Below are 21,471 nucleotides of genomic sequence, written 5' to 3'. Positions count from 1 at the left end.
GCCCAATGTATTTTCTACGTCAAATTTTTTTTAACACTTTTTTACGTTGTCTGTACGACGGAGTATTAGGGCCACAAAAAAAAAAAAAATTATAGCCACCAAAAAAAAAAAAAAAAGTAAAATTACGAGATTTTATCTCGTAAATTTAGGAGATAAAAACTCGTAAATTTAGGAGATAAAAACTCGTAAATTTAGGAGAAAAAAACTCGTAATTTTAGGAGATTACAGTGGAAGTGAGCATGCAGAGCAGCAGGTGAACGCCGTGCAGCCGCAGAGAAGACCGACTAAACTTTGTTGAACAGGTGAGCTGAATGTTTATTGATAACGTTCCAAATGTCTGGAAGGTCATTTGTTTGATTTCCGATTCATTAAAGTTTTATTTATTGATGGTTGGTTTGCAGGATCTCTGCAGCCCGATGAATCCGTCGTCGGTGTCCCTGCAGCTGTTCGCTTGAATTCTTTCTTCCTCCACCAAAGACAAGACTCTACGTTTGTGTGACGCTTCCGTCACACAAAAGGAGGAGCACTTTTTGGGCATTTTCAACGTTCCAAAGCCAATATAAAACACTATTTTCATTCCTCTTTATTGTTTTATGCTGAAACGGGACATTTCATCTGCAGGAGGGGGCGTTTGTAAGACTGTTTACTTCCGCATTGGTGTTGGGATGACAGGTTCATGACGTAATGAGACAAATGAACTTCAGGATATGTGAATGAAAAGGAGAATAAAGGCTGCAGCGATTGTCTACACCCAAACGTGTCTCTGAGCTCCTTATTTTACATATTAAACTCCGCTTTACTGACGCTGAACCCCGGAAAGACTGCTACACGGAAACTAATCTGATTTTGAGTCGCCAAAAGGTTCAGAATCTCTTTGTTTTACACCTATAATAATCCGGAAATTAAGCTTCACAAAAGGCTCCACATACTTCATCTTCAAGCTAGGTTCCGATAAACGGACAACTTCGGTGTTTTTTCCTTAATCTACGACTTTTTTCTCGTAAATTTATGAGATTTTAAGTCGTAAATTTATGAGATAAAAAGTCGTAAATTTACGAGTTTTTATCTCCTAAATTTACGAGATAAAATCTCGTAATTTTACTTTTTTTTTTTTTGGTGGCTCTAATTTTTTTTTTTTTGGTGGCCCTAATACTCCGTCGTATGTCTGCCCCCTTGATTTATGATTTAAATAAAGAAAATAATTAGAAACGCAGTTTTAATCTTAAGTTTCTTTAAATGTGTCCTCCATCATCGGAAAAATGCCAAAAAAAAAAATTTTTAAAACACAATTTTGATAGGAGTGGGTCTTTAATTTAACTTAGTTCTATGCACAGTCATAACAACATAAGCATTTTTTATATCGAGTTTATCCCCAATTTATACAATATAAAATGAAATGCTTGGATTTACATTTTTTTTCCAACCCTTTTTAAACCTTAGCTTTAAGTAAATGTATGTATCAAAGGAAACTGCTCCTGAGCAGCCAATCATGTTGGCCCAGCTCATTAGTGTCAAGCGCATAGAATAGGAAAAACATGATTGGGAGATTTAGTGGCCGAACTTTGTACCTGTGGGATGTATATACACAGGTTTTATAGTAAGAGAACCAATTCATTACAGCACAATTCACCAGCGAGTAATGTTTAATTAATGGTTGAACTTGCAGACCTGGAAGGCTCCAGCCTCCGCTCACTAACCTCTCCTGAGTGTCTGCTGTCTGTTTTGCTTCTCATCATCTGCTTTTCTTTCTGTTTCCTCTTTGCTCTTAAAGTGGGATTGGTCTATTTACTCATCCACTTTCGCTCCGACACTGCCTGACTCTATTTTTGCAGCTTCCCTTTTCCTCTCCACTCTATATTCCCACCATGTTTACATTCGTTTCAGTGGCAGGTCCTCGTGGATCAGTGCCTGCCTTGTGTTTTGATGAATGCTGCCCTCTATTTCCACTATTTCAAATATTTCGTTTTTTTTGTTTAGTTTTTTTAGTTTAACATCCAAACCCGCTGAATTTCTTTTCATCTTATTTTTATTCTTTCTTTTCCCCCCGTTTTTCTGTTTTGAACTGGCCCTTGAATTAGTAGAAATGACGGGTCAGGGGGGAACTAAGGAAGAGGGAAACGTTCAAAAGGCCCAAAATGGAGTAGACTCCCGCAAATTGGACATTAATACGGTGGGGGTTCTGATGGATTGATTTTAAATGAAATTAAAAAGGATGAGAGGGAAAATGATATTGGGTAAATTGAGCATTACATACTGCATTACAGTATCTCTTAATTAACCGTGTAAAAGCTTTATTATTAGGACTGATGCACTCTTCGGTTAACGAGCTACGAGAGAATGCTCTTCCAGTCGTCATTGAGATGGTCCTCAGAAGAAAAGTTATCGTTCTCTCTGTGTGTTTTCTGTCATCTTTGTCTTCCTGGTCAATACTGCTCTCCACACCTTCCGTCAGTGAATACATGTGTGGCGGCATTGAAAGTCCAATCACATCGCAGAGGATCTGTATGCGAGAGAGCTGTGTATGTGTGTGTGTGTAGGTGTGTGTGTGGAATCCCTTCAGCTTCCCACCTCCCTACTATTTCACTAATGAACCCATGTGAAGTAGAAGCCGTTTAAAATATACAAACTTGCTCATTTAAGTCTTCAGTTGTCTCCGTACGGAGACAGCAACTTTAGGATTCGCCATAGCAACAGGAATAAAAGCCCGATCGTTAACGTCATTACCAATTTGACCAGTTTCTCTCAGGTTTCCAAGTAACAACATAAATGTGGGTTTTTTTTCTCTCTGTTAATATTGACAGAATTTATTATTTCCATGTATACTTTATTTAGTTTTTACAGTTAGGCTCTGTTGAAGACCTACAACAAAATTAGAGGTCAAAGGTTAAAGTGGATTTGTTATAGGAATTACAGATCAGTCATGATCAGTAAATGCAATGGGTATTTAAAAAATGCCTTTTTTTTAAATTGTTTTTACTTTTAGAGTTTTTTTTTGTAGATTATTTTTTAAAATAGACTTTTTTTTTTAAACAATTGTTGGTGATCAATAATACAATTTAAAAATAAAATAAAATGAAGTTAATATGCAGAAACCTGAACATAAAATAAATTAACTGAAATAAGACAAAACCAGGAACAAATAAAGAAAATTGAAATGCCAAATGTGACATCACCCATTAGCCGAAGTAAAAACCTTATAAATATAAACATTATACAAAGACAATATATGAATCCACTGTGTTCTGATACTGACAACTTGGATTTTCAAATGACATATTGTTTAAATGCAATGCATTGTGGTCTATAATAGCCAATTGACACTATATGCACACTATTTGAGACATCTGGGAAATTTCCAAGACACTTGATTTTTGACACCCTTGGTGTCCTGTGGAGGCCTTACCGAGGGCTGTCCGGTCTCTGATAGACCGGAGCAGGAGCTAGGTTCACATATAGCCGGCAGTAGGTCAGTTTACATTTCAAACTTGTTAAAGTGTTTTAGTAATTTCGGTTTGCTCTGCCAGATTCTGGCTGCAGCAGTCCAGATGGACGACAGGGAGTCGTTTTGAGCCGGTGTCAGCAGATTTTACTCCCAGCAGATCTGCAGCTGAAGCAGCTGGATCAAACCAAATGTGGCTCTGGGAAGGAGTAACAGCCCGAGTGTCACTGTGATTGACGGCTCTTGTTAAAGGGCAGGATTTCTGGGGAGAACAGCGGCTCCATGTTGTCAAGGTCAGTTAAAAGGTGTCTGGCCAGAATCCAATGGGAGATTTTAGCATCTAAACCTGTGTGTGGGACACTGGAATGAGAAGGTCGTTCGGGTTTTGTTGCAAGATCAGGAGGAATTATGGGATGTGGCCACAAGGCTAACTTGGACCTTAAAGACAAAAAAGTGTTTTGGATCTCTTACATTGTTTTCTTAAAGAACAGATTTGAAGGTAGGTCTTCTAGTTCAACCAAGTGTTCTCAACAAGTACTTTGTTGACCTTAGAGTTCTGGGTTCTTCCAAAACAACAACAACAACAACAACATGCTGTGATGATAAATGGTTCTTATTAGGTGGCAGTAGTGAGGTCGAGGTGCAAACATGTTACTCTCACTTGTCTCTGTGTGGTGCTGTGATGGATGAGCTGGCTGCTTCTAATCCCCCCCAAAAATGTTTTTACATTGAAAAATGTACAAAAAGACCAGAATTTCCTTAAAACAATTCGCAAAAAATCAATTAGAAAATATCCAACTGCCTTATGCGGTGTTCTGCACAATTTCTGCTCTGGCTGCCGTTTTTGTCAGTCTTTCTGGTTGTTAGGATAATTAAGCTGTTGTTTCCCTCATAAGTCTTTGATGCTGTTGTTTTCTTTGCTAAATTGAAAATAAATGCCTCAATAGCTCAGCAGTTCTATTTCCTTCTGTGTGTCAGCTTGACTTGAATCAGTGTGCTGCTCTGCCAGTTGGCACTAAAGATAGTTTAATCAAAACACATCCGTATAACTAAGAGCTTTGCTGAATTAAGTCATAGTTGAGTCACACTGTTTGCCTAGCATGCAGATAGCTGGCAAAGACTGCATTTGTTCCAGTTTAGTGACAAGATTACTTTCTTTCAATGCAAGTTTTTTAATATGCACCAATTCATTTGCCTCAAAATTTATTTGCCGAACAACTCTACAGCAGTCATGATGGAATGATGAAAAGGAAGCAGAAAATTCAAAAAGAGAGTAAAGCCAAAACAAGGTTAAAGGAGGAAGAAGGTGACATGTTCTGAGCCAACAACCGAGGAGTTAGATCTGTTTTAATCCACCGGGCACAAGGTGTCTATTAGATAAGTAATGTACTGCACATCTATTGTAGATGTCTACTGGACAACTCTATTTTCTTTCTCTATTAGAGGTCTACCAATAGTGCTCTGTTATACATCTACCTGTATCAATCTAACCTTGGGAAAATTTTAAATGTATATTATGCCTTGTTTCCACTGAGCGGTATGGTCCGGTACGGTCCAGTCCGGTCCAAAACGGACCTATTAATCCGGACCGAATCATAACATTTTTGGGCCCCCACTGGTTGTAGGCCTATTGAAATTATGGAACAGACCGGTTAGGGTGGAGCTACTGTTGAAACTTGTTGATTGGCTGAAGGTCATCACGACAAAAGAAGGCACCAAGAAAGTGTCTGATTCCTCTTTGTCACCCACAATCTTCTGTCAAAACTCATTAAATGACTTGCTTATGCAAAATCAAGCAGAAAAAAATGAACTGCTGGATGACTTTAGTTGTTGTTGTTAGCTTCACCCCACATGTTGTGATGGTCCAACTTTGAATGGCAACTTCAAGCATATCCATATCCATTCAGAAGAATTACAACACCAACCTCTTAATTTTTCAACAATCTTACAGATTAAAATCCAATTTGGGACATTTTAAACACACAAAAATCCCCTAAACTAATGATGTGTATCAGAAACAGGGTGAAGTTACCTGTGCTAAATAGTATTTATACTTTAACAGGATCACTTTAACCAAAGCGACCCCATTTTTAGACACAATCAGATCAGATCATCCTTTAGCATTGCAGGTCTTGCAGTACGCGTCTTTACAATAACTTTCCTCTGTAGCTGTCAGTTGTCGGAATCGCCCTTGAACACCTGCTTGAGAATCGGGTCCCTTGTACCTGTTCTGCATCCAGTAAGACAACCTTTATTAGTCCATCAAGCCCTTACAGCCATTGTCTGTTCGTCTTTTTCTCAATGGAAGAATTCACCGATCGCTGCTGAAGCCTTTCTGAAGCCAAGCAATACTAAACTAAATTAAGCCAAGCCAAGCCACTTAGAGCAAACCATTTAAAGCCAAGCCAAGCCAAGCCTCATAAAGCCAAGTCAAGCCACTTCAAGCCAAGTCAAGTCTGCTTGACTCTCTTCAAACCAAACCAAACCTAGCCGCGTCAAGACCTTCTGGATTCATCTCCTTCTTGCCATCATCCTCCCCAGGAAATACTCTCTGAACTAACTGCTCTCCTGCCTGTTCACTGCTCCACTTGATCTTCAATCCAAGAACATTGCCAGCCAGTCCTTCATTTCTATGTTTAATAAACTGCATAACTTCAAACCAAGTCCCTGCCTGCTTTTGGATTCAGCTAATTCAATACCTGACAGTAGAATTTTCAAACATTTAACAGATGGCCTCTAAAGCACACAAAACTATCCTTAAGGCACCTTCAAAATGATTCCTTAAGTTATTAAATTACAGATTTTTTTTAACTCTAACCTTGTTTACAACGCACAAAGCATGATGGGCTGTGTTGCAATTAGATGTAGATGTAAGAAAGTTGTCTGCTAGACATCTAAATGCCAATAGAGCCCTAACCCATTTGGTGTTTTGGTAATCCACCTTATAGGAGAAAGAAATAACATGAAATCTGAACAAAAAGCATGTTTTAATTGTGATTTTTAAATCTATAGAAATATATATTTAAATTTCTAAACATAACATTTATGAGCTTTTATTCTCATTTTAGTGTCAATTGCACTAATGGGTTAATGTCCCCCAGGCAAACCCATACTTAGAAAAATGCTGCGCTTGTATTGGGTTGGAATAATCAGAAAAATGACTATCAGACGCGAAAAACACACATGAACGTTAGAAAAACAACAAATCTTCCAGGACCACGAGTGCAGAAAAACTTTCTTCACTTAGACAAATGTCAGTGTTTGGGGATAACACAAAAATTACAGGCAAATAAAATATTAGGGTGTATTCAGACTGGACACATTAGGTTTACTAAAAGTGAACCAGAGTTCGTTTCCCCTGATAATCCAGAAAACATTTTCAGTCTGAATACACCCCAGTGGACCCTGGTCTGGGACCAGAAACCGCACTCCGACCCATCTTTGGTGGTGGTCTCGGTTCGTTTCCAATTGGACTGAGCTTCTGTTTGCTCTAAGATTCCTCAGTGTGAAAACAACCTGTTCCCGGAGCAGAACAACTGAACCAAAACGGCCACCGTAACAAAACAGAAAAATTGTTTCTGGAAGCATAACTTCAATTCAATTCAATTCAATTCAATTCAATTCAATTTTATTTGTATAGCCCAAAATCACAACAACAGTCGTCTCGATGGGCTTCGAAGTGAAACATGAACTCAAAAGGATCACGAATACAAAGAGTTCAATAGTAAAATACTAAAATGAACTAACAAACTGACTAAGCTATACTGGCATCCCTGCCCTTAGACCCCCCTTCGCGGGGGGAATCATAAGGCTTCTTTGGCAGATTTTTGGCAGATTTTTGTAGTGTTTGCAAAGATCTTCATCTCAGAGTAGCAACAGATGAGCTGCAAAAAATATAAAGCAATTATTGTCGTGTCATCAAACTGAAAAAATGGTCCAACTGTTTACTTGTTGGGACATTTATTTTAACACAATAAAAAAAAACACTTCTAACAAGCTCTTCTGTGTCTCGTTACGTGGCATGCACCTGCAGGCACTACTGTGACATCATCCTTAAAGCCACCTTGTTGTTCGTCAACAGAATTTTCTTTAAAAGATGCCATTACACCACAACAATGAGACACAGCAACTCACTGAAATGTGGTCGGATGAATTCACACTCATCAAAACAACTTTTAACGAGACACATTGCAATTTATGTCATAAACACTTATCAGCGTAGCTTTTTAGCTGTCTTCTTGCGAGTACCCGCCCTGCAACATGCCTCCACCGGACCAAAAAAGCGAGTAAAAAGTGTTGAGCCTGATGCTAATACAGACATTCAAAACATGTGAGTGAAATACAAAGTTTGATTGAACCACAAGCGCAGGACTTCCGTAATTTCTGCTTCTAGTTGCTTTGCCCCACCCTCATTATACCTGACCAATGATCAATAGATATTTAGTCACATGGTTTTGTTTACATGCTTCAGTCCAGAACAGTAAAGTCCCCTTGACGGTAATCTGAAGACAGACCAAACACGAGGTTCAGAACTCGATCCGGACCAAATGAAGTGGACTAGGTCTGGACCAAACAGTTTTCCCAGTCTGAATACACCCTTAATAAGGATTATCAATATAATTTTTTTTCAGTTTGGCAGGCCAGACTAAATAGTTTACAAGGCCTCATGTGTCCCAGTGCTGTAGTTTGCCCACCCTGGTCTATCAGACGCATAAAGCACATCTATAGCTGTAAAGGTTAAAATAGCCACGATTCAGATATCTAAGAGATGTGTACATAGCCAGTGGGAAACCACACAAGTGGCAACTACTCATGGACTGGACCGGGAGACTCTAAAACCTAATTAACATGACTTTCAAAAGGTGCAGTTCCAGGACAAAACAAATAAAAATGATCAGTCAATCAAATTAGATTCCCATCCATGGATGGATGAATGGATGGATTATTATTGGATTATTAAGTAAATCAGTCAAGTCTTGGATTTGGGCCAGCAGATCCTCTTTCATCATGTAGCCTTGACAAAATATACTGAATTTTTGTCAAAATTGGGTGCAATGCCAGATTTTTCAAATATCAATCATACAAAAATATATATTCAAGTTGTTATAAATGGTTGTACATTTTTACTTTTTTAAGGTCCAAATAAAAATCTAAGATTATTATCTTGTGTTAGGTTTTAAATCCTTTCATGCTATGTGTCAGTAATCTACCATGTAATCCAGGGCTCCACTTCCCTTTGGCATCAACTTGAATGAGAACAACACTGAAAAATATTTTTTTACATAATTGGAAATAAAGTCAGGCATGAAAGGGTCAATAGTTATGTATTAAAAACACATTTGATCTGGACCGTTAGGCTCTGTGACTAACATTAGGACACTCAGAATACCCATAAATGCTTTGAGACAGTTTTATTAGAGTAAAACTAACGTTCACCTGTAGTTTTAGTGGCACATGGCACATAGTAACAGGATGCAGGAGTAATTCCACTCCAGTTTCATCAAAGTTCTGACACTTGATTGACACTGATGGTCACATGTGATCCCCTCTAAGTTTCCTGTCACTTTTTCCTCCACAGAGAAAATATCTGGAGTCAGACGTGACAACCTGTCTACATCAAAGCTGGGAGTTCAGAGGAAAGAAGCAGTCCTCTAAAGCTGTAAAAACACTCTCCAACTTTCCCAGAGTTCACGAAGTCCCACACTGATGAGTGTCTGAGAAGATACCGCTCTCTCAAGACACCGTGTTGGATTGAGAGGTTCAGATGGTTTGCCAGAACCTCGTTTCCTGGCAGCCCCACTTCAAAAGGTGAGGTTAGGATAAAGATTGTATTGTGTTTTATGTAGCTTTGATTTTTGGTTTAAATGTGCAACATCAGCAAACCATTATTGGATCAAAGACTCCCTGAGAAACCATAAAGTTTCATTTTATTCCTGTTGTATAGTTAAGCTATATGAACACATTTCTGTCCAACTTAATGCTGGGTGATTCTACAGAACTCAGATTCAACAAAGTCAGGGTAAAGAAAAGTACTGAAGTATGTGTCCATCTATTATATACTGTAGGAGCATAAATGTAAAAGATCTAAATTATTCATATTTGGAGCAAAAGAGGAAACATTGACACAACATACGCTCACCTTCTGCTGTGTTAGGCACACCTATCCAACTGCTCTTTAACACACATTTCTAATCAGCCAATAACATGGCAGCAACTTAATGCATTTAGGCATTTAGACTTGGTCAAGATGATCTGCTGCAGACAGGCTGGTATGAGGATTTTTTAGAAACTGCTAATCTACTGGGATTTTCACCCACAACCATCTCTTGGGTTTACAGAGAATGGTCTGAAAAAGAGAAAATATCCAGTGAGCAGCAGTTCTGTGGGCGGAAATGCCTTGTTGATACCAGAGGTCAGAGGAGAATGGCCAGACTGGTTCCAGCTGATAGAAAGGCAACAGTATCTCATATGACCACTGGTTACAACCGAGGTCTGCAGAAGAACATCTCTGAACACAACACGTCCAACCTTGAGGCAGATGGGCTACAGCAGCAGAAAACCACACCAGGTGCCACGCCTGTCACCTAAGAACAGGAAACTAAGGCTGCAATTCACACAGACTCACCAAATTTGGACAATAGATGATTGGAAAAACGTTGCCTGGTCTGATGAGTCTCCATTTCTACTGTAACATTCAGATGGTAGGGTCAGAATTTGGACATGAAACAACATGTAAAGCATGGATCCATCCTGCCTTGAATCAACGGTTCAGGCTCCTGCTGTTGGTGGTATAATGGTGTGGAGGATATTTTCTTGGCACATTTTGGGCCCCTTAGTACCCACTGAACATTGTTCCAACACCACAGCCTACCTGAGTATTGTTTCTGACCATGTGCATCCCTTTATGACCACAGTGTACCATCTTCTGATGAGTACGTCCAGAAGGATAAGGCACCGACAAAACTGCAGCAACTACAGTATATGATGCTGTCATTTCAATATGGACAAAACTCTGATGAATGTTTCCAGTACTTTGTTGAATCTAGGTCACCAAAGATTAAGGCAGTTCTGAAGGTAAAAGGGGTTCCAACCCGGTACTAGCAAGATGGACCTAATAAAGGGGCCGGCAAATGCAGCTGGGGAAACACAAACCACTGCTCATATTAAGGAATGTGGAAATCTTCATTGGTACTCTTTTGTACTGAATTTGAATTTCTAAAAAGAAAACAAACAGTTTTGTTCTCTTAAGAACAAATGGTAAAAAAGTTCCTCCTGGAATGTTGCTTTCCTGATTTGGTGTGGTTTGTTTTTTGGAAGAAAAAGCTTTATAAACTCTTCAAGGCGCAAAAATAAAAAAATGTTGCACAGCTCAAAACTAATAAATAAACATGCAGGAGCATTAAAAAACAAAGCAAATGTTCCAGATTAGTTCTTTTATTTCCAAGAAATCCATTTCAAATTTGCTTTTAATTTTTTTTTTTCTTAAGCAATATTCTAAAATCTCTGATACATGCATCTTCAAATCAGAAAAAAATGGATTTTCTGTGCTTAAAACAATATTCTGACCAGAAATCATGGAGGGGGGCATGGTCATAAGAAACTCAAGATGTATTCTGAAAATCAGAGCGAAGCAACTCAAAAATCAAAGAAACTTTCTTCAGCCCAGAAAACTCCCACATGTGTTATTTCCTACTATGGGAACCCACACATCCTTAGGAGTCATAGTCAATATGTACCCAACATAAGATCATTTTTGAGCCCTGAGCAGGCGGGCGGGTGGTTTGTGTGTGTTTCTCCAGTGGTTTTCTCATACAGAGAGATTCTTACAGTTTCAAGTGAAAAAAAGAAAATTTATTTACAGTGTCTTTAAACACAACCAGAGATCAGTTCACGTTCTGGATGTTCAAGCTGCTTTTGTGTCCCAAATTTTGCAAAAATCAATGTAATCAACTTTTTCTCATTATACAAAAAATCTGCACAAACAAAAAGTATTTACAAGCAGACGTGTTGGAGAAAGAAACACAGTAGAGTCGTAAAACAATTCAGAGCAATTTGTGCTGCACTGACAGCTGACTGGTGAAATGATCAGTCAGAACACAGTTGTCCAAATCTCTATGAGGAAAATTTAAGGATCCGATAAAAAGATCACCAGAATGTCATGGAGGCTGATTTATGTTCTAGTAGGCAGTGAAAGCGTCATGTTTTATATCTGATTTTATGAGTCATTCTTGGTATTTTTGCAGCTGTGATGTAGGTGGATGCAGGCTTTATTTTAGTGGTGGGTATGCTGAATACAAGCTTTTACAGTATGAGAAGCTTTGATCGAGCTTGATCTCTATTTAATTTATAAGTCAAAGAACTCCAAACAACATGATGTCTGAATTATGTTCATGTTGAGTCTGCAACTTGTTCTTGAAGAAATACTTTTTTATATATCAAGATCGTAACCTAAACTTTTTCGGTTTTGGAACTATTTCGAAATTAATCAGAGTCAACAAAAGTAATCATGTCATGCTATTTTCTAATCTTACTCTCTCATATCTTTAAACCAAAATTAAATCCATCCATCTATTGTCCAACCCCGCTTAACCCCTTTGTGGTCACAGGGTTGCTGGAGCCTATCCCTACTGTGAGGCAGCAGTGCTATTTGCTAAACTTCCGTGCCCAAGGATTAAATATTGCAATCATTCAAGAGAGTCAAAGTCTCTCTTTCATCTGCATTCCACTTTTTCAGCTGATGTCCTTCCTCGCTTTCCTCTGATTGGTTACTTTCTTAGGGCATCATATAATTGCTGCCTTTTAATTGGCTTAAAGTTAACATGAGTGATCGACTGGCATCTTGGTCTGGTAATTCTCACCAACTTTGCTAGTAACATAAAAAGACAGTCCAACACCTCTACAAGTTATCTGCGTTCACACACTGTATTCACAATTACTCCCTACCTTGTTTACAGCAGAATTTATCCATACAGAAGGCCCTCCAGAGTACAAGACACACTGTTGTTGTTTATTTAAAAAAAAAAAGGATTTTAGGTGCACTTTAAAGTGTGGAAATTATGGTGTAGAAAACAAGTCATTAGAAAATGACAAAGCAATGGTTGTAACTTTGTGGTTTTATATTATTTTTTTTAAATGTAATTCTTTTATTTCCAGGTTGTTACTGTGTAACATGTATTCTGTGCTACTAGCTGCTACTTTTTAATTTTCTTCATTCATTTTGCACCTCCTGTGCGGCTGCAGGGCATAACCTGGCTGTATCATGGAAAGGTTTTCCACCATTGTTATCTTTTTCTGGCTCCTCTGAGATTTCTGATTTTAATTTTGTAGCCCAAAGCAGCAGCTTTGTTTAGAGTCTGCCTCCCCCACAGCTGTGTTTCTATCTTGTCAGGGTTGAATCCAAATTTAACCAATTAAGTTAACCAACCTCCCTCTGCCTGCCTCTAAAAAAAAATCCAATCAGAGTTGTTGCTGAACCGTGACAACCACAGGCTGACTCCTTGACTTGGAGGAAGCAGATAAATCTGCCTTTTTTAAGTCTAATTTGAAATGATCAAGTGTATTTTCTCAAACTGAAGAAGGTGCAGGGGTTAGCGCTCTTGCCTCACAGCAAGAAGGCTTCTGGTTCAAGTCCCGGCTGGGGGACCTGGAACAGAACACCAATGGGGGACCTTTCTGTGTGGAGTTTGTATGTTCTCCATGTGCATCCGTGGGTTTTCTCCCACTGTCCAAAAACAGGCTTCATAGGTTAATTGGTTACTCTAAATTGTCCCAAGTGAGAATGTGAGTGTGCAGTCAGTCCAGGGCATCCCTTGCCTACGCCCAAGTGGCCGGGATAGGCTCCGGCAACCCCCGTGACCCCGAAAGGGAAAAACGGTCAAGAAGATGAATGAATGAATGCTTTTAAGGCATCCGTATGCGTGTGTGAACACTATCTGTTTTGTGTGCATGTTGACATGTGTGTTGATAACATTTGAGTGTGTGTGGCAGGCCCCGCCCTTTTTGTACTACATTTGAACCTTACCGTAATGATAAACAACCAGTGAACTTGTTGCTTTATGCTGCTTCATTGTCTTATCCCCCTCCCCTCCTATTATCACCCTCCTAACCCCCCCCCCCCCCCTCTCTAACATCCCTCTCTCTCTTCTTCCCTTCTTTCCTTTTCCGTCCGGTCCAACACCAAAGATTTTCAAACATGGTTGAAATTAATAAAGTTTTGCCTCAATTACAAAAGGGGTTTATTCAGACAGACCTTTGGTTTGTCTGAAGATTAATAACCCCTCTTGCTAAAGTAAAATATGTCCAACACAAGAGGCCGTCAGCTCTCATCTGCCTGCCCAGCTGTTGGACAGGACAAGTTAAAAAAAATAAATAAATCTTGAAATTACACAGTTTCCTCTATTTTGTGTAACAAAAGCCCTAAAGGTAAAACCAATTAATGTTCAAACCAGGTGGCCGTGATTGAAGTCCACAGTATCACAAAAGACAGTTTGGCACAACTTAAGCTACTTATGAGCCCAAATCCCAATTTTCTTGTTGGTTGTTTATCAAATAACTAGATCGTTGAATCTTGCAGTAGTAGTGGGAAGTTTTTTTTAGATGTCTTGGATTGAATTTCACACTATTTCTGTTCCTGTGTTCAGCATCTCAGTGTTCAGCTAAGCTCCAGTGCAGGACATAGAGCTCCCTCTAAATCTGAGAAGGTTTGGATGAGTATATTTTTGAACACATGCAGAAGAATAGAGGGAATAAACTGAAAGAATTGGACTAACGGGACAGAAAGAAAAAAGGAAATTATGTCATACTGAGGATCCAACAATGAAAACATGAACTTAAGTGCACAGAAAGGAAAGAAAAAAACAAGAGTAGTTGTGACAACACCAAACTATAACCAAGAAATCAAATAATAGGATTCAATTTTTCAAACAGTAACTGAACAAAGTAAGGTAATGTCGTTTAGCTCAGTCGAATCAGAAAAGTAATAAAAATACTAGCAGCTCTACGTTTTCAAAATGATGTCAGGAAAATCCAGCTGGATGGTTTAGTTGGTGAAGTGCAGGGCTGGCACATGGCAGGGTTCAAGTCCCAGGGTGCAAAATGAGCTTTATCCAGTGTCTGGTTCCCCCTGTGCCGGTCCCCAGCCCAGATAAAAATGCAATGCTGTGTCAGGAAGGGTATTCAACAGCTAAGGCACAGCTGATTCCAAAAAGTGAACATGTCGGGAAAATCCAGCATTGAAATAAAACGCCAGAATCAGAACAATTATAATGCAAAAAACGTTCACATGTCCTCATAATAACCTAACCTACAACTCAAATTAGCTGTGAATTACGTTCACACCAAACGCAATTCACACGTCAAATTTGCATCTGCCACCTCAGTTTTGATGTGTGTCAAATTAAAGGCTCGATGCTTGTCCAAAAACATGTTCATAAACTTGATGCTCCCGCCACGTGTGGGAGGAGCTACTGTCAAATGTTTTTAGCGTCGTCGCTACATGGAAGCATTGACTGTATGTCTCAATCACAATGCATGAAAGACACGGATTCTTTCTATAGAGCTCTACTAAAGCACTGGTAAACATGTCTCCATGTCTTGGTTCAGGGGTTCATTCAAGGAGGGAAAACAAAAAACAAGATTAATGTCTCAATGCAAAATAACGCAAATATTCAAAGTTCAGGAGAACGATCAGATTCTCCTCCATGTTGGTTTTGGACTCCACCTGCTGGTCAGACTGAGCGGCGCTTCTTCTTCCACATTGCTGTCAGTAGCAAATACTGACAGACATACACCTACAGCGGCCTCTAGCGGTGGATAGTGAGAAAATGACAAATAAATGACACATACAAGTCATGTCTGAGTATATCTGAGGGTCAGAACGGGGAAGTGAACCCTGAAAGAGGATCCGCCTTCGGTCCCCCGCGCTTCTGACCACGGTCGGAAAGGGACAAAAAAGTCATCGCGGGAAAGGTTCAACACCACACTCTGCCATTTCGCTGGAATCTTTTTCCAAAACCGCCTGGTTGCAATAAGAGCCCTCAAGTTTGGCCTGAATAGAGCTTTCACCCCAAATATTAATCAAATCGGTGACCTCGCTTCCCTTCCACTGACTGGTCTCAGCAGCATCGTCCACCATGGGTGTTGTTTATGTTCTAGTTCCCGCCTACTTCAGAATTATGACTTTTGTAGCGTATCGATGACCTACGGGTCGGATTCATGTGACCTGGCCGGTCAGACGGCGGTCGCATTTGAAAAGATTGGATACGTATCGGATTCAGGACCACTTACCCAGGTGACCTGGGTCGCATTTGAGAAGATCGGATCTGTTTCGTTCAGACTGGCATGAAAAGATCAGATACAGGTCGCATAGGGGCAGAATAATCGGAATTGGGTCGTTTCAGCCTGCAGTGTGAACGTAGCCTATGTTGCAACCCTGGCCAAACTATAGAGAAAAAAAGGCAATTTGTATATATACTATAGCATTTGCTATGTTCTACACTTTTAATTAAAACACTAAATCAGAATATGAAGCTAATTTGAGGTTTGACAGTCGGCCAGGATGTAGTTCTTGCTGGTCCCAAACCCTTAACATTACTGCTACTTATCTTTCAATACTTTTATTAATAATATAATTAGACATTTAAAAGCATAAAGTGTTTTTATTCACATTTGTACGTAACGCATAACATATTTCACTTTATAATAGAAACACAGTAGAACATTTACTGATGAGCCTTTAATTTGTTCCACTGCTTCTTTTTTTATTACCGTTAGAAGTCTGCCGGATTACAGCACTGATCAATGATAGCATGCATGCCATCTCAAATAAAACCCTTGCAAAAACCCTGTCACCCCATGTAAGATTTAGCCCCGACTTTGCACACAACACATGAGCGCACTGCTGCAAAGAGCTGCAGCGCGCTTTTGTTGACGGATTTACCTGCAGTGTGGTTGTCCTGAACACCGAGCAGAAGGAATTCAGGGGCAGCAGCAGCTGCATCAAGGAGGCCGGGGGATTAGACTTGTGGCATGACAGAACGCGTTACGGTGCTGTAGGGATCAAATGCATTATGGTGCCGTGAAGCTATATATCCATTTACTTCAGGGTCCTGTAAGCTGCACAGCCACCAACAAACACTCAATTCTAAAGCAAAAACTTCAACATTAAAGTGAAGCTGCAGATCAAACCAACTCTTCCTGTTGTCTTTGTCATCGAGATTTGTGAATGAAATATTTATTTATATCCTCCATACTTACATCACATGGCCATTAAATATAAACCTGCAGGGTATGTTAAACAACTTTGCAGCCTCTTTTTGGCTTCGTCCAGTAAAATATTGATTTCACATAAAAAGGAAGAGAGATTCTATGTCTTACTGTTTAGGACAAAACTTACTTTTTCTTCATGTTTTTCTTCTGTTAGGATTTCATAAAAAGCTGAGATGAGAAAAGTATCCAAAACATGCACTTAGTTAGAAGAAAAATTACTTTACAGTGGGGTAACTTCAACTAAAAGGCAAAAGTAGTGATCCAACTTAAGTAAGAGTAAAAAGTAACTTTTAAAAAACCCACTCAACTGTTAACAGTAAAACAGTTTTACTGTAATCACAGATTTGTACTTTAAAGTCTATTGATCGAAGCAGAATTTATTCCATTTTGTATCAAAATCCAACATTTAAGACACAAGCCATGACAGTGATGCAGATGTATTCTTTAAACCTATGATTTTTTCGTTTTTAACGTCAGTTTTATGCATAAGAAATATCCTCATTGTTGCTATAAAGACTTCACCAAAATAATTTTGTTGTTTTTTATTTTTATTTTTTATTTTTTATTTTGAAAGAATTTTCACATTCTTTGTATTTTATTCTGTGGTAATTATAACATTATAATGACATTTTATCTCTAGGTGTTTCTCAACACTTAAGAACACATTACAAAGAAGCAAATAAAACAATAAAAAATTATTTAAAGATATTAAACAGAACACATCAGACATTTAAATGTAATCAGAATGCTTGTAAACAGAATTTTTCTCATTGTTTACATGTTTTGATTTGATAAACTTTGATGTAATCTGATTAGAATTATTGGTCAAAATGTAAAGGGTTTCATCTTGGTTTAACTCTTTTAAAAGACCTTTTTTTTTAAACTGCTTAGATATTAGCAGTTTTTAATACTTGTTTGAAACAATTTGTCACTTTTCCATCATAAAATATCACTTTACCCATCACTAGACGCCATAACACACCTTGGTTTGAGTTAAATTGCATTTTTAGACTGGTGGCTTTAATACAATCAACTGAAACTGCAACTTTTGTAAACTGTAAGAGGTAATCTACTTCGGATTTAAATTCTGCAGCTATGTGCTTTTGAATTAACAAAGATAGCAGAGGTTAAACATATGTCAAAACCTAATATTTTCCTTCATTTTAGCTACAATTTAAATTCATGAATGATCAAGATTTTTTTCACTTAAACCAAAGACGGATAAGTTAGAAAAAAACAAGACCAAAAAAAAAAAAATTACTTAAATAAATAGAACTGTGGTCACACATCAAAAAATGTTTTTCAGCTCTAATGTTCCAGTAAGAAGCAAAGATAAAAGAAAAATGCAAATCCCACTGCATTCTCTGAAACTGACACATAGGCTACATAATGAAAGTGAGTTTTCTGAGAAAAAAGATTGTTTGAATTTGATAACAGTGTAATGCATTGCTACGTTACATAATTCATGATGGATTTGCCTTAAAAAGCAGATTCACAGCAACTCATTCCTGCTGAAAAGATGTTGGGCACTGAATGCAAACAGTCACAAAAATCTGAGGTCCATTCACGTGCATTTAATAGAATTTGAAACTATGTGATACAAAAAAGCAATTTTCCCTTTTGCCTAAAAGACTGGACTTTTTTTTTCATTATGAGATTATAGTGCAATTTTCCAAAGATGCAATGTGCCTTTTTATGCAGACACAAATAAATCCCCATGCCTCCCATGATCACGGCAAATGACTAGACTGTCATTTTCTGTCTGCAGGTTTTTTTTTATATCTGCAATCTCTTGATTAGTATCTGTCATCACTGCAACCATCATGTTTTGCATCATCTTTTCCGCATGTCCTGTCCACAAATCCAGTCTGTGATCCATGAACATGTCGTGTGAGATAAGCTGCGGCCCACAATTATCTTTTCTATGCCATCAGTAAAGTGGATTTCCTGATACATCAGTGGGCCCTTCGGCCGTTTCAAATCCAGTTTTCCAGATTTCTCAGCCCCAACCCTCTGAGGGGGTCTTAGGGGAGAGATGAGATTCAGAGGTCTTGCTAAAAGGTGCTGTCACCCCCCCCCCCCCCCTTTTGTGTGTCTGTTTTTATGTATTAGACCCCCAGTATTAGATTGGGGGTTGTTGTGTGTACTGTACACTGCCTCAGGCGGCTGTCTGTCTGTCTCACACATTGTCCCACATCTCTGCTTTAACCCCCACCTTAGGCAACTGGGTAGTAGAACCATAAATTGTCCACATGTGGGTTAATGCTTTCAGTTTCATTGAGCAACAACGAGTGGGTCTAGCACGTTCACAAACACAAAATGGCCTTTACCCTTTTATGTTTTCCCTGAAAAGAAAAGAAAACAACCTAAAAAAAAAGAGCATCTGCAATTTTTTATTCTGTTTTTTTTTTTTTTACTGCAACTGCTTAATCCAGAGAATCACAGCTCAATAGGCTCTATTAATCCCTCTGGCTCTTTGCACCACTTCAGTATCACACCACATCTATCTTGTTTTTTTAAAGGCTGACCCAAATACTCCAGTCTTTAAGAGACTCACTGCTGAAGCTCATGGGATTCAAAAGTCATCCATTCTTTAGCACATCACTGCTTCTCTCTGTCAGACACAAACCTGCACACTCTGAAGCCATTTAAGCAGCAGGACACAGCAAATAAACGCCTTCCTACTTGTAAAATTAATCAATATCAAACTCACTAAAGTTGCAATATCAGCTTTAAAAAATTTATTATTTTACTTTTTAGGTACCACTTAAAGTTAATTGGCTTTAGTTGCTGTGCCATGAAGACTGACGTGGAAAAAGACAAAAAATAGGATTAGTGGGGAGTGAGTAAATAAATAGTGCATATTTTTCGAGCATTTCAGGATAGCCCCGGTTTTATAAGCCCTGAGTGCCCAACTGCGTCAAACTGGAACAAGTGAACAAATGTTTCATGAAAAGCTTTAACAATTTAGTTTTTTATTTACTGCATTTAGCAGGAACAAGTCGAGTTAAAATTGTACTTATGCTTACATTTTTGCAAACAAAAAAGCAATTTAATCCACTGTTTTTCATGACAACCAGGACCATTAGGGAAGATCAAATGCAGTCCTCCTCTCCTGGGACAAACGTACTCTAGAGTTGAACTAGTTTTCACATTTTACTTTTTAGCAAAAACAACTTAGTAAAATTTTTATTTTGATGACTGTGTTTTCCGCACTATAGGACAAACTGAATTATAAAAGGTCTATTTTTGAAACTATGTCATATATAGTGTGAGTTGAGAAAAAAGGATCAGAGATAAAGTTTGTCAGTCTCTCAGACATTTTATTAATTGCGTTCACAGTAACTCTACAATTTGTTAGTGACAAGCTAGCGCTAGGGGGGGCCTTAAATGTCATGACTGCCCCCCAAAATGTGATGGCCCGCAAAAATCCACAATTTTTGAAAGAAAGAAAAATGACTAAAAGAAGCTAGAGTCAGGAAGAGCATTCAACATAAAACTTTATAGATATGGATGTATGGATAGATGAACTGATGATTATAGCATGGTTTTCTATGCATTTTAGGAGCTCGGAGGGATATGACACCCCAAACATTTAGCACACCCAGACTTGCCCCCCTCTCTGGGATATTCTACCTGCACCTCATAGCAGGGATGGCTAAATACACGTTAGGATATTTATAATAACTCCCAATCTTATAGGAGTTGCAAATGCAGAAAAAAAGCTAACTGAAAGTTTGACAGAGCCCTGTGTTCACTTCAATATCAGTAAACACAACCAGAATGAATCCATATATACGGGGCTCCGGATTATAAGATGCAGTGTCACCTTTTGAAAAAAAAATACGGCTTTTAAGTACATCTTGTTGTGCGGAAAACACAGTATTCAAATCTGTTTCTTAGCCAACAATGCTGGTAGTGCATCTGCTTATTTATGGACATGTTTGGCTTCGACTTTTAAAAACCCTGTAATCTCCATGAAAGCGATGGACTCTGGCAGACCAGTTCGCATTTGCGAGGAAATCAATACTGCAGCCTGATTGTGTTTGCAGCTGTGTGGGTCTAAAGAGTTTGCCCAACATTTCAGCCTATTGAAGACAGTGATGGGCTCAAGTTGTCACTGACAGCGTTGCAATTTACCTGTTTCCAAATACCTGTAGTCAATTAAGTGTTTCGGGATAATCTTCATGAGTAACAACGACAAACAAGATGCCAATCAACGTCTGAGGTTTGCATAATTAAAATGACGGCAGCCAGTTAATTGGATGTTACATAACATTCATTCAGCTGCAGATGATCTCTGCATTATTATTTTATTGCACTTATGTGCCATTCTGAATGCCTCATGACCCCCACTCTGCACTAAAACATGTTCTTCTTACCCGATAATGAATATTCTCCGTGCTGTCTTGCTAACACAGCCATCTGCAACTCCTAATGTACTGTAGATGTGAAGCTTTGCAAGATGCACTACATAATTTAAACATGAAATGTATTGTTGGGAATTTATATTTACTCTGAGGGCCTAATTGTAAGTGTGAGTGGATTCATCTAAAGTATCCACTTTGATGGTACATAGTAGAACGGCACAAAGCAAAGTTTCCCATTTTGTAACTTTTGAACTGTCTTAATAGTTAAACTCAAATATTGTCTGCAGTGCAGAGGCTTTTTTTGACAGAAGCATGCACCAATGCATCAGCAACACGCATCTGACCTCATTAACCTTAATATATTTCACATTAGCCATCACCAACAACAATATACAT

At 38.6% G+C, this 21,471-nt stretch overlaps 1 protein-coding gene across 2 annotated transcripts in view; it reads left to right on the top strand.

Moving 5' to 3' along the window:
- Window positions 1–21,471, top strand: part of flrt1a (fibronectin leucine rich transmembrane protein 1a) — a 69,993-nt gene that overhangs the window by 44,258 nt on the left and 4,264 nt on the right. For both annotated transcript variants that reach the window (XM_011483713.4, XM_078931314.1), the window contains exon 2: window positions 9,018–9,247. The gene's annotated coding sequence lies outside the window, so the exon portion shown is untranslated. The remainder of the gene's footprint in view (window positions 1–9,017; window positions 9,248–21,471) is intronic.

The sequence above is a fragment of the Oryzias latipes genome, chromosome 14 (genome assembly GCF_053564925.1).
Source record: "Oryzias latipes strain Hd-rR chromosome 14, Olatipes_Hd-rR_3.1".
In the NCBI taxonomy this organism is placed as follows: Eukaryota; Metazoa; Chordata; class Actinopteri; order Beloniformes; family Adrianichthyidae; genus Oryzias; species Oryzias latipes.
Note: the sequence above shows the minus strand (reverse complement) of the source record. Positions and strands in the feature narration are given on the sequence as shown.